Source organism: Platalea leucorodia (genome assembly GCF_965183815.1).
Source record: "Platalea leucorodia genome assembly, chromosome: 5".
Classification (NCBI taxonomy): domain Eukaryota; kingdom Metazoa; phylum Chordata; class Aves; order Pelecaniformes; family Threskiornithidae; genus Platalea; species Platalea leucorodia.
In genome coordinates, this window is record NC_138827.1 from 76,714,202 (window position 1) to 76,728,708 (window position 14,507).

The following is a 14,507-nucleotide window of genomic DNA, read 5'->3' on the forward strand; positions in this document are numbered from 1 at the left end:
GCTGTTATCTGTTGACATCAGGCTAGTGCTCTGTAGTTCAAAGATTTTTTTTTTTTTTTTAATTTCAGTGAAGAGAGGGAATGGCATGGAGACAAGGAGCAGGGAAAGATTTTTTTCATGGTATTTTCTCATACAATGTTTAGGTTTAGGGGCATCAAATGAAATTATCAGGGCACAGATTTTAATCTGACTAAAGATTTCTCTTCAGCAAACATGTAGTTATACTATATGACCTATCAGCATAGATGTTAATGAGTTAAAAATGATGAATTAACAGAAGGAAAAGGCAAATGAGGACTGCTGTTCAATGACAGTCATCTCTGACTCGGGAAATCTCTGAAGTGCAGCTCGCCGAAGCTGAGAGGAGTGCACCAAGGAAGTGTGTTTTCTCAGTTCAAATAGTCTTCCCAGCTCTCGGTCACTCTCAAAGCTAAGGTACAGGACTTAGAAGGACCCTTGGTCTGACACAATACAACTATTCTTCTTATTAATCAGTGCCTTCCAACAGCAGTGCCTGGAAAAAAAATAGGAAACTACATTCTTTGCATCACTTTCTAGCACCCAGAAAAGAGACCATGCCTTCTATGTTTAAAATGAAGAGAAATGTGCTTTGACTTGATCATTATTGTCACAAATCTCAGGAATTGCAGATACCAGGGTTTGATGAAAACTCCCAAGTTTGCTGAATTGTTTATTTTAGCACGAGCTGTTTCTTTTCCTTTCTCAACCACCTGCCCCTGGAAGCATTTCTGGATTGTCCTGCTAAGCTGTTCTTCAGCTCCTTGTCTCAGTGCCGGGACCTGTGATTCTCAGGTGCACTTCTCCCAATACAACAGCCCTTCTCATACAGCTATAGTTACCATCATGAAACCTGTTCCAGTGTGATAGGTTTTATTGAGAATAAGGCATATAAAAGAGCAATGTGACAGTTTGTGGAAAAAAAAACCTGAGGTTTTTTGCTTTAATTTCTTCTATGAGGCATTTTATTAGAAGTAAAGAACGTGGGAGTACTTCAGTGTGTCAGAGGCATGAGAGGCACCTGTTTATGAATTACTTTTGGAGCTGTCCTACTAGACTAGCGTCATACTACAGTGTCTACCCTAATTCTAGGCATAGTTAATAGAAAAAGCTAATGGGAATTCTGAATTTGCTTTCAAAAACTTAGACATTCAGGTTTTCTGAAATTTTAGCATTTGAATTTACTGGCTTTGTAGTTGATTAAGATGAGATTAAATTGTTGTAAAAGGTCACTGAAAGGATTCCTCTTGTATTTCTAAAATGACCATGTTTATTATTTCCAGGTGAAAACATGGAAGCTCCCAGAGTAAAATGTTCCCTTCTCTCCAGGGCAGATGAAATATTAATTTTCCAGGATGTTATGCAGAGAGGGTTTACAAGGAGTAATTTAACCTGGTGAGGCTCAGGCACTGAGCTGCCCTCTGAAGGGGCCAGCCCTCTTCGTTGGCTATAGAGGGGTAAAGGGAGGTGTTAGCAGTCATGAGGAGCACATCCACCCTGTCTGCCCACCTCTGAGTATTTGTAGTCTAACTGGGCAGGTTTGTTGCCCTCGTGTTGTCATATCATCTGGGCAGGGCAGGGCACTTCATGTTTAGCTTCCCGTCTGCAAAGAGGGGACAGAAATATTAAAACATCTCTGTGAAAGATTTTAACGTTTCTGCCTTCTGACTGCAAAAGATTTGTATGCTGCAACTGTGTTGCATTTGTGTGATAAGCCCACACAAAACCAGTTTATTTTGTAGTGTAGGAGACAAGTAAATCCTGTTTTTTTAAAAAACAAAACAAAACAAAAAAAAAACCAAAACAAAAAAAACCCCACAACTTTCTCTTGAGGAAAAGCTGTATATGATTGGAGAGAGTTAAGGCTAAAGAAAGAAACTTGCGGCCTGGAAGCTGGATAAAGCCCACAATTTAATCATATATCCAGGCTCAGACATTTTTTTCTGTTCATTTATGAGTTTAGCATGGGTCATTAAATGAATTTTTAAAAGGGATAGGCTTCTTTCAGCAAGGAATAGATTCTGGTCTGCAGATTACATCAGTGCAAGGGCATAATGCAGATGTCAATAAGGAACTTCCTGTGGAATTTCTTTAATATGCAAAGGCAAAATGTATTTATTCTTAAGTGTTTATGCTATACAGTATAATTTCTGAATACATTTACACTGTAAGTTAAAAAGAAGGGAGCTTAAGGGTTAGGATTAAAAAAAATGTGAAAAATCAACATTGATATTCTGACTGCAGAGTAAAAACACACACTAACTGGAAATATTAAATAATAAAACTACTACTAAGTTCAGCTACTTCATAGCTAGACCAGAGGTTAAATCTCCTTGTTAAATACCTTAACAAGTAATAAACTTCAGTCACTGGAAATAACAGAAAATTAGAATTACATGCATGGTCAAAAACAGTCTTTGGTACTACTTTTTTTAAAAAGCCTCCTGTAAAGCTGAAATAGATTTCAACTGATTTAGATAATAATTCTAAGAATTTCTGCTATACTCTAATATTCTTTTACAGTACTAAAAAAAACCATTCTAAGTAGTTTAAAAATATTACTGCCTTATTGCCTTTAATAGTGGCTGTTTTTCAGTTTCTTAGTAATTATGCACGCTAATACAGTGGTACTTCAACAATAGAAATTTTCAGCAGAGGAGTAATAAAACACTTAGGGTTATTAATTTACCCATACTAAAAAAAGTGTGCTGCTACTTTGCTGCTCTTAAATACTGCATTTTGTTATTTACACAGAAAGTTTTGTATTTCTTGCATCTGTTTTTTATATCCAAACCCACAATTGGTCCAGGACTTGAGAATGCTTAGAAAAAGAAATTAGAAATAGCAATTGTTGGGGACATAGTATTGCTCAGAAGTGAAATGATTTATTATCCAACAGACCTGTTGTCTGTCCTTCAATCTGATCGGTCATCATACTGCACAAGAATCTCTTGTCAGCTGGAAAGCATCAAGGAATAAATAAAGTTCAACATTGCTACACCATTTAGTCAACGACCATGCAAAAAGTGATAAGGCATAGAATATGTTTAAAATGTCATGCAAGCCTGAGGAATATCTAATGAATGATAAAAAAAAAAAAATCAACACTTGTCAAATGATAAAGTAGTATGCTTCAGTCAGTAACAGACTTGGGAATTTATATTTGGAAAGGTCTTCAAACAGGAAGAAAAATCTGTCTAGCAAAGACCTGTGCACTTAAATTGGACCAGAATAATTTAAAAAAATTGGGGTACTTCAGCAAATGATGGTACTTGGAGTTCTTAACTGTGGGTTTATCATGGTTCTTTCACCATTAGTAAGGAGCAAATTACTCCCCATGCAGTTGACAGACATCCCTGGGGCTAGCCCTGTTATGTGACAGCTCGCTGTTCTGAGACCTGCATTCCCAGACTGGCCCAGTAAGACCATTGTACTGTTTGTTTTAACTCATGGAAGAAAGAATTCTTCAAAGAAATCCAGAAAAATGGCATAATATTTCACATTATAAATTATTCTTTATTTATCTGTGCTTGGATTCCTTTTGTAGCCTCAGCAGACTGACAGTTATAACTGGGAATTTTCAGGTTAAAAAATCAAGCTGCTTTTCACCAAACTTTAGTTGGATAGAAATTTTCTAATTGGCATTAATATTGTTAATGTTAATTTTAAAATTAAACAAGTTCCTTAGGAGTCATACTGATTTTAAAACCAGGATAAAAATCTTTTGTTTTCCTTAGCATATACCCTACAAAAGGAAAAATACTTTTCTTCGTTTATTTCTGCCTCTATACGGTGTTCTGGCTGCAAGCAGTTGTTTGTCATAAATGTTTACTGGTATTGATTTTAAATTATTAATGGCAATATTTCTACAGGCGGGTTTTTTTACAAAATATTTTACAAAAGGAAACATAAATATCCCTGTACGGAAGAAGGCAGTGTCCTTTAAAGGCTTGTGACGTTGCCAATGAGTTCATAGTAGAGCTAGAACCTTTTTATAGTTAAAACTGCCGAAAACAAAGCATGGGAAATAGAGAAATGTTTTTCTGAGATGAATCTGTTTGGCCACTGGGTGCCATCCTTGCTCCACTTTAAGGCTGATTGCCTAGCAGCATTTCTGTCAAGCTGTAAAATCCTGAAAAAGGTAATACCAGTGCAATTTCACGCCATCGTAATGTTTGTGTGTGTGCATGTAGTAGAATATGTTAGCAGCACAGGCAGCGTGTCCTTCTTGCGTGAGTCACCGGAGGCTTGGGAGAAATATCCTCATGGGTTCAGCCATGTTTCATCCACAGTCTCATATCCAGCAATTTTTTTTTTTTTTTTTTTTGCATTCCTCCATCAGCTGGTAAGAGTGAGGCTGTGCCGAAAGACCTGTTCCCACGCACGAGTGTGTGAGTGACCATTCTCCGGTGCAGTATTAACTTAGGCTCTGGGATTATTTGAAGGAAAAAATTATATGGATGCACACTTGTTTTCTAGATCAATTCATATTTGGGGTGTACAGGCCTGTGTCATCCAAGCAAAACTATATGTAGCATATATTATGTAAAAGAAGTTCGCGATTACAACCTTCTACAGGTTATTTATTACACTGTTTCACTGTCTGCCTGGCAGGAATTCCTCTATTGTTTTAGTCTCAAAAGTCTCTTGTTTTAGCCTGGGCAAAATCCCAGGCAGAGTAAATGTACTTTCTAACAGAGAAATTACATCAGTAGTTCTGCATTTTTAGTCTTTCAAATTTAAAATGTAAACACTTTAAATGTATGAGAAATAGACTCTAGCACTTCTCTTTCTTGCTGCAACTGTATGGAAAATGTGTAGATTGTACCCCAGGCAAAAACAGGAAACTGAATATTTTATGAGGCCATTTCTGTGAAGTGTTCTGTCATCTTGTGCTTTGCAACAAGCTACACCTATCTCCTAACACACAAAAAAGCTGAGAACATCAAATATCCGTGTTTTCCAGCACCTTTGTGATCCCCCTGTGCGTACAGCATCCTGTTCGGTGCACTGAAATGTAACTGGGCTAATCCTGCTTTCTGTGCTGCCATGCAGCGGTGTGTGTTTTGTCCCAGGCATACAACAAGCTTGTGGGCACACAAAAAACCCACCCCAAAACAATGAAAAAGATTTCTATTTGTTGCCTTCATAAACTCTGCTGTTAAAACTGGTTCTAGGTTATCCGTGTTAGTGATCAGTTATCTGCTAGTGTTATCTGTACTTTCCCTGAAGGAGCACAGTTGCTGTGGGTGGTGGTAAGGAAAGGTTGTAAGTGGTGTAATCACAACCCCACCGTGGCGAGCTGTGGCAAGACCTGCTCTGTGGGTAGTGCCTGCCCCAGGGTCCCGTGGCAGTGACCTGGGGAAGACCTTGGTGAGCTTGGGTGCTGTGTGGCACAGCAATGCAGCCCTGGTAGGGTCCCACATCCAGCTCCTTGCCTGGCTCATTTCTCACTTGTCTGCACGTTAAATGCCTCTCTGTTTGACTTAGTGGCGGCTGAGGTATTTGTGCACCCCACAGCTTTGTGCCAGGCATGGGCAATCCTCAGCATCCCTAAAATGGAGTCACATAGACAGACCTCTTCACTGAGATTCATACCTCCTTGGCTGATGCCTTGGACCCTCTGTAGCACCATCTAAGTATAGGGTAAAATGTTATATTCAGAACATTAATTTGGTAGATGCAAGGTGTCTAGGAGAAAAGGAACGGTTATATCAGTCAAATATCATAAGGGTATTTTCATAGGGGTCAGTTAACATGTATTATAAGATCTTCATTAAGAACCTCATGAATGACAAGAAACAAGTATTTATGGCTGTGTTGCAGCCTTTCACCTCAAAGTAGTGATAGATGAAAGCAGCTTTTGTTTAAAGAAAATTTATAAAGCTAGTAATATATATGTAGTAAGTAAAGAGCTAAATACAAGATTTAAGTGCCTGTTTGTTTTTGTTGAAAAAGCAGGATCTATAATTTTTTCTCAGAAAACGTGGTGATTAGGCTATGAGTTGTCTGTGAACTAGACCTCTGTGCTGCTGTGCGGGTTGGGTGCTCAGGCGTTCTCTGCTGGTGTGCTGTGTAGGGTGACGGGTGCTGCGGAGGATGGACGCTCTGCTGCGCGGGGAGGAGTTGGGCTCTGTCTTCAGAGTCTGGCCTGCAGAAGCCTCCCACAGGATAACGCTCCTGGCTTGTTAGACTGTAGCAAGATGAAGCTCTGTTTTTTTGGAGAATACTCTTTTGGGCAGTCCTGAGTGCTCCTAGGGGAGTGATTTATGGATTCAGAACAGGATGGGTGGATTTCTTTTAAGCCTGTAATCAGAACTTGACGAAAACGAAGGAGAAAAAGACAAAGATAAAACATATTTTAAGGATAATCACTGCAGTGTTCTCTGTAGCTTTTCTGTAAATGTATGTGGTAAGTTTGAAGATGTTTCCAGTATTATTTATTGTCTACCTGACAATATTCTGCTATAGCTGTCATTCTAGCAGATCTGAAATAGGACTTTCTCCCCAGTGGAGCAGTAGCCCATTCATGTATTTGCATAACTTTCAACGCCAGTCACAGTACTGCCAGCCTGATTTGTCGCAGGTGCTCAGAAAGAAAATTTCAGTGGCCAGCAGGAACATGGTCCAGTGCCATTGCCACGCACTCCTGCAGCACCGTCACGGCCCCACGGTGGCATGTGGCCAGTGGTCCTGCAGATTGGCTTGGGTGCAGAGTGCTGCTGGAGTACACTGGGACAGAAAATAGTGTAATACCAGTGTATACGCTGTTGTGGCACTGGTGGGGTTTTTGAGGTTTTATTGTTTCTTTTTTTATTTTTTTTTTATTTTTAGTGTCTAAGAACAGACAAGGCAATGCCTTCACTTCTTTCTCTCTCACACGCTCTCTGGCACCATGTGTCTAACTGTGAATTGCAGGGCACAATTTGGGCTGTTTGCCACCAAAAGAGCCAGTTCCTCCCTGTGCCTTCACATCCTGTCCTCTGTGAGGAGAATCCTGACTCTGTTCCTTCCACCCTTAATCAGGTTCTTCTTCTTCCGAGTCTTCAAGGAAGCAGCTAGAGCCATCCTTCCCCTTCCTAGGTAGTCTTGTGGAGGAGAAGTCTACCTTGTATCCCTCTTCCCTCACCGTTCCAAATTTATAGGTATGAGGGGGTCAGTCTGCATTACCTATTCTGCTCTTCATGGGAGCAACAAAGCTGACTCTCTGCCTACCAAAAGCAAGTAAGGCTGTTGTGGGAAATGGCAGCCTGCATGCCTGACGCTTTCGTATCACTGAGAAATACTTGCCCTAGGTTTGCTGCTTGTGTTTGTTTCAAATTCTGGGACGGAGACTGAATAGGCCCTTTTGTATGAGCTTCTCATCTGCACCAATGGTCATAAAAAGTCGACAGTTGCTAGCCTGTAGTATGTGACACACTGGTTATTTCCTAATCACCATAAGCCAAAAGGACGTGAACGCTCCCCTGTGCGCCTCAGGAGATCATTGTGTCAAATGTGCATGCCCTGTAAAACTCCGGTCCTAGGCTGCTGTGGTTATGGACTTTGGCCTTAAGAATAATAGATGCTCAGGCCATTAATTGCTTTTATTTTATGTCTCTGTTCTTCTAAAATAGAAATTTCTTGTTCTTTTTATAGGCTGCCATATATTTTGTTTCTGTGTACTAGGAAACAACTTTAATGTCAAGGATTGATTTTTAGCAACATAAATAATGTATTTTGTGTCTTTTCTATTATAGTTTGTAACAAAACTTTAATATTTTTATCTCTGAAATTTATTATTCCTTTTGATGGGTCCCAATTTTAGAAAGTGGCATGTTCAGACAGGATTGATTGACTGATCAGAAACATTCAAAATAGTTTAAGCTTTTTAGCTATAATTCTGGGCTTACCTTTGGAAATAGCATGTGTAATGCTGTAATGACATATCTTCCCTTGCCTGTTTAAAAATAAAATTATAAGAAGCCAAATCCTTTTCTCAGGCACATATAGCTTGATACTAAAAGCAGAAAGTAAATACCATATTTTTGTCCTAAGCCCACAGTGCATGATAATAAAAAAATTTCCGAAATGCTATATTTGATAGTGATATATTGCTTAATGGCTACTTTTCTTGTTCTAATAGAAGGAGCAGAATAAATAGCTTTCTTAACCCCATGAAGTTTCTCTTTTAATTAAAGCAAATACCAGTATTCATACTAAGCAGTAGTTATATTTGGTTTGACCATTTACTAAACATAACTTTTTGAAACAAGACTAAATGCAGCTTTCGTTGTGCCACATCTCATGTCTAAATTACATGTTATGCTGTTGATTTGCCAGTTGAGGATGAAGGAGTATGCACTACATATACGTGCTTCAGCTGCAGATTTTGAAGCTGGGTGCAAGAGCAGCATTATTCTTTGTTTACAGATGTGAAACTTTGACTGAAGCAATGAATGACCTTTTCCAGCACAGGGCTCAGACACCTACTGTGGGACTTTGGGTAGAGCTGGGCATTTGATTTCACAATTGCAACCCTCTGCTTATCTGCTGGGTTACTCTGAAGGGGTTTAAAATATATAAATCCTGTTCCAGGGACTGTTGACATCTTTTATATCTGAACAGTTGTTGGATAAAACATTCACAGAGTCTGGCACACAGAAAAGGAAGTCTGGTAGATCTGATGGTGGCAAAAGATGTTTATATGGTAGCGTGACGTCTCCTTATCTCATGGTTTCATCCAACTGCCTTCAGATGAGTCCAAAGCCCCACTCCTATCTCATTCCAGTCTCCAGTTGTGGTTATTTGAGTATGCCTTCCTCCAGTGACCTCATTCAGAGAATCGGAATTTGGTGAAAGTTGTTGAAGGGCAAATAAAGTTAGGGGTTTTTTGACCCTGCTTGAGCAGGGGTGTTGGACTGGCTGCTCTCAAGAGCTCCTTTCCAACCTAAATGATTCTGTGATTCTGGGCAATTTTACTCCCAAAGGGTGCAGTAATGCTACTGTGATAATCATGTTAAAAAATCATTACAATCAAAATCTAGAGGATAATACACATGCACACTTAAAGTCTCTTCCACACCCACTCCCCTTTACTGTAAATATTATAAAATTCCGTTTAAATGCCGCTGTCCTGCTTCTGCTGCGGTTGGTCATTGGAAAAGAGGTGCTAACTCAGCATTGTGAAGGGCAGAGAGATGGCATCCGCAGTCTGCAGTAACAGATGGAGGCATTTAAAAGCTGGGTTGCTCTGGGCATTAAAACATCCCTGAGCTGAAATATTTGATTCCTTCCCCTTTGGAGAGAGTAAGAAATGTGTCAGACTGGAACATAACAGGCTTTGGTCTTCCATGGCTATGAAGAACTGCAAAATTTGTCCACTACTGCTAATAACTGACTATAAAGATACATTTTAAAAGATGCCTGCAGCTATAAATATGAGCAAGTATTTTAGAGGCCTTTATACATGAAAAGAACCCTTTGCAAATAAAAATCTTTGCCATCAGAAAATACTGTCTCCAATATGGCTTGATAGAAGATTAAGTGAGAGATAAAGGTGGCATCACATTTAAATATTCTCTGCTTTGATGCTTTCTCTGCTGGTTTTGATGATCAGCCTTTAAGGTTTTTCAGTTCCTAATCTTCTGAGAGAGCTTCTGGGTGAAGAGATACTTGAAAGGGTAGTCTCATTTTTTTGGTGTATGTCACGTTGTCTGAAGCTCCAGTTTCACTATAGAGTATAAATGAGATCAGATCCTGACCCGCTATTGAAATCATAGTACATGGACTCCTGACTCAAACAGTGCCCCTGGGAGTTAAGAGGCATACCGTATTGGTTTGCCATTCTTTTGCTACATTGGGACATATATTTCATGGGATATCTTTATACACGTTCTATATATTTAAGTTTCTTGTTACTTTTTTCCTCACCAGTCTAGCAGTATTTTCTGATAAGAAAACCTTGCTAATCATTCCACATGTCATTGTCTATAGGGCTACATAAAAAGTGACTGTATTCAGTAGTGGAAGTTATTGTTACAGAATAGTTCTGATACCACACGGGAAAGAAGCTGAGCATACCAAATGGCAGAATGCACTATTTTTTAATAAAGCCATATTAATATACTTATCAGTAGGTTTCAAAATGCTTTCCTTGCATAAAAAGCACTGATGTCTTATCCACACAGGTAGTAAAACTGAAGTACAGAGAGTTTAACCTGACACAGCAAAGTAGGATTTTAGTCCAGTGTTTTCTGTGTTTAGCTGGACTGCTTCCATGGTAGTGAACGTTTTACAAGGAGAAAGAATGCTTTCCAATGAACTTCTCTATTTCCTTACACCTGATTTTATCACATTATCAAATATGGATATATAAGATCACAAAGAATATGCTATTAGAAGAGTTAGTGCAAAATCATTTAGTAAACCTTCCCTGTCAATCTGTGAAATGATAGTTTGTCCTGTGTTCTTAGTATCAAATGAGACCAAAACCTGTGTTTTCATGCAACGTGTAATGCTGAATCAAGTTAATACAATCAGACCCTTGAGCTGTAGGTATTTTCTGTTTAAGAAACTCCTTAAGCTGCCTATCAGTGTGTGCCAACTTGTAGGAAGTAAGGATGGAATAAGAGGATTATTGCAAGATGAGACAAAATGTAATCACCACCTTGAAATTGCCCTCTCTCTGCCACTGACCCAGGCTGTCTCATTAACCAAATTCTGCTATAGGAGGTTATTAAATATCCACATTGCTATTTCATATTTGTTCCTGCATGATACAGTTTTTCCCTACGTAAGGAGTTATCTCCCTCTGACCATTTTTTTTTTTTTAATGCTGGCAGCATGTGACCTGTCTGCTGGTCTCCACTTTAGCTTACTATAGCTTTCACATGCTGAAAACTAGACCTCCAGCTCACACGGGAAGTTTGGTCTGTAAAACTGTGTGGTTCATTAGGGAAATCCATAGAGTTTCTTCCCTGTTTGGAAAAACTGGTAATGTGTTTCCAGATCCTAAAATAGCAAGACACACCTATCATGAGCTTATAGCAGCAATCACACCTACGAGTTATTCAGGACAGGAAGGTTGCCCCCTTTCCTTTCACCCATCTCCAAGGGATCATTCTTGTACTATTTATAACTATAAACTGATTTAAAGTTGATTTGTAAGAGAGCATTTAATGGTACGCTTTGCATATGTTTTCTCAATAGCAGTATTGGTCATTATGAAGGTACTAGTGTGGTATATGACAGAAACTGAAAGCAGGACTAAAAGAAAAGCAATTTGCAGTAACATTAACCCAGCTGACTGTAAAACCTCTCTCTCATTCAGGAAATATGTTCAGTAAGAGCAGCCGAAGTCTCCCCTTTGGCTTGTGTTGATTGATTGCGATCACTTCATTCAGCCCTTACAGCGAGAACGTAAAATGCTCTGTGTATATGTATGTGCATATTATACAGTATTTTTCTGACATACATTTACGCATGAACACTTACTGCCTAGAATAAAAAACAAGTACAAATGCTTATCTTATTCTTATCTAGTTGCATGCTAACAATATGAAGAAACCATTTTATACAGCGTATGTTTTATACTTACTTCTAAAACTGAAATAGTTGTTTTCAGCAGCACTAAGGTGTAAGCATCAAATAGTAGCTTTTATTTCAAGTATTTAGTATTTAGTTTCCCTAAAACTTTGACTCTTCAGTTTCCTAAAGTTTTCCTTCTTAGGTTTTGTTCATCCACAGCAGCCCAAATGCTTATTGGTACTGAACCAGAAACAGTATTTTTCTGTTCCTATCGGCTGTCTTTTATAGTGGTCAGTATTGGGACTTTATTGTTGGTAGGAGCCACTTCGGTGTTCCATGTATTTGGAAGTATGATGGTCATTAATGACATATGGCCCTGTGGCGATGGCTGATGTAAGGTAAGGCTTAGCCAGTCACTCGTCTCCTAGCTGTTCACATATACCAAGCAGGCTGTGAAGCAATTTACATGATAGTAAAGAGCAATGAGGAAAGGAGAATCTGTCTCCAACCCTGAACTGAGTACAAAGATGGCTTTTCCTCTTTCCTGTATCCATCCCACCCCATCCCATGCACATCTGGATATGGGGCAGCCACAGACCTTGTCTTTATGCTCTCATTCGGGGGCATGACGTCCTCTTTTTCAAGCTGGCTACAAGCAGTGGTAGTTTCCCAGTCCGGTAACTGCTGAGTTTGTAGTTTATTAGGCAAGACCGGTTGCCTTCCATGTGTTAAGCCCAACTTGTGTTCGTGCTTCCTTTCAAGAGAAATTTCTGCTTCAGTACCAAGGGGTATGGAGATGTGATCAGAGGAGGCGTGTCCAGCTTTAATTTACCATAAGCTCACAGAAGAGTCACATGAATTTTTCTCAAGGATGAGAGCATTGAAATTGCTTGGTCTGCAGGGTAAAAAGACTTCAGAGTATAATGTTCTTAATTGTTTTTAGAAAGGGGAAATTGAACTTCAAAACATTCCAAAGGAAGCAAGCCTTTTAAGTGATTCTAAATCACTGGGGTGCTTTAAAAAATAATTTCACTGCAACCTGAATTTTAATTGCCTGTCCCTTTCTCTTATTGTCATGGTACTTTCATCCCCTCTGTTTTCCTGGAAGAGAGTGTTGTTATTGCTGTTTATTTTAAGAAATCCACTGGAATGTGTCCTGCAGTGCAGCAGAATTTCAGGGGTGGATATGTTTTAATATTCTGTATTATGAATATTTTTTATATATTTGTAATTAAAAAAAATTAAGTTTTAATGACTGCTCTCCTATAAACCCTGGACTGCTGGATTTCCAACATAGGAAGCTGAGGACAGACAATGCCAGGTGCAGCTGGAAAATTGCTGAAGCCCCACAACATGTAATTTTTTAACATTGTTCAAATTAGTCTCAACACTCATAATTCTGTTGTTTCCTTTATTGCTGTTGTAAAGCAAATGGTTCTTTTATACAAATGTTATCTTCTGGCTATTAATTCAGCAGTTATTTTGGATTATGGCACTCCTGTTAAATTTAGGAATGTAAAACCTCATAAATATTTAAAAGTTTCAGACTGACGTGGGAAGAAATTGTTTTTGACTTGCTTTGTTAATATCCTGTTGTTCAGTTTGCAATAGATTTGGAATATATTGTTATTTTTCCACTGTTTGACAAAGGGAAAAACAATTGTAGTTGAGCAACTGCTTCAAGTGTTCTCCCTTGAATTGTAACAGGCTGGTAAAAGTGTTTGTTTCCAGTAAAAAATAGCAAGAAAAATATCTGTTTTCTTTTAAGAGGACAAAAAATGTCAAAATTTTAATCAGAGCCTACTTCAAAGTTAATGAAAATGCAGTAGTAGGTTTGTAAAGATAGTTTCGATAAAACAATTTCAAGGAGGTCTACTTGCAATCAAGTGCTTCTGTTTCAGCATCTTTGTTATTTAAACTTCTTTCTAAGGAACAAATGAGTAAGATGGACAAATACGTTTCTTTTCTCAGTGATATTTTAGAGAGTGTATTTACTATGCAATGAGTGTATTCATAAAATAAATATTAGTATGCATCTTGAGTATCCCCCAAAGCTCTTGAAGAATAACTGAATGATAAAAAAGTCACAGTTTTTGTAAGACCACTGGGGGTCTGGACAGCACAATCTCTGGGCCAGCGCTCCTGTTTCACACTTAACCATATTTTCTTTCTTTCTTTACCTCAGAAATAAATACATAGCTTTTCAGCTAGATCTTAAAGAGTGTTAAGGTGTAACTCCTGTTGGGATCATCTAGAAGTATTTCAAATATTTCAGTAATTATTCAAAAAAAGATGCTAAATTGATTCAACCTGGATAAGTATGTTAGCAGACTAAATATGCAGTTAACAGAGCTTACATCTCTGCCTGCATGCTCCAGAGGTTCTTCAGCTGCCTCCTGGGATGACACCTGACTTGATGGTTTTGTTGCATTTCCAATGTCAGTTAACCTTACTGGTTGTAACGCCATGACTTTTTGTGGTCTTGGCATGCTTTACTGGGTACTGAACTGGAAAGACTTTTCTTCTAGCTAGCAAGTAAGTTAATGCTGCAATGTTAATGCTATTTTATGGTAGGTTTATGCTATCTTCTCTTATGTGGTATAGCTAAACCAGCTTAATGTCTGCATAAAGTAATTATTGAGGTGGCACTTTCCCTTTGGCTAGAGAAAGCTTTTTACATCTCAATAACTTGTTGTAGTTAGGGCGCAATATTTCAAAACACAAGTTTTCAAAAAGGAAACCATAAGGTGGTCACATAGAAGCTGTAACTGTGAAGGTGAACTTACAGTTGCGTGAACAAATTGTTATTTTATGCAAGTGAGTAGCTGGATGTGCCGCACCAGCTGAGTCCATGTGATTTTAACTAATTCAGCATGGTCCAGCTTGTGGCCTGTGGGCTGGATCCAGCCCCTTTGTGAGGTTTCTACCTGACCCATCACCTTCTCATTGCAGGAGGCAGGGAACAGATGCTCCTTTAGCAA

At 38.7% G+C, this 14,507-nt stretch overlaps 1 protein-coding gene across 1 annotated transcript in view; it reads left to right on the forward strand.

Moving 5' to 3' along the window:
* Positions 1–14,507, forward strand: part of PDE11A (phosphodiesterase 11A) — a gene marked incomplete at both ends in the record, with an annotated part of 139,464 nt that overhangs the window by 86,434 nt on the left and 38,523 nt on the right. The gene's annotated exons all lie outside the window — the stretch shown is intronic.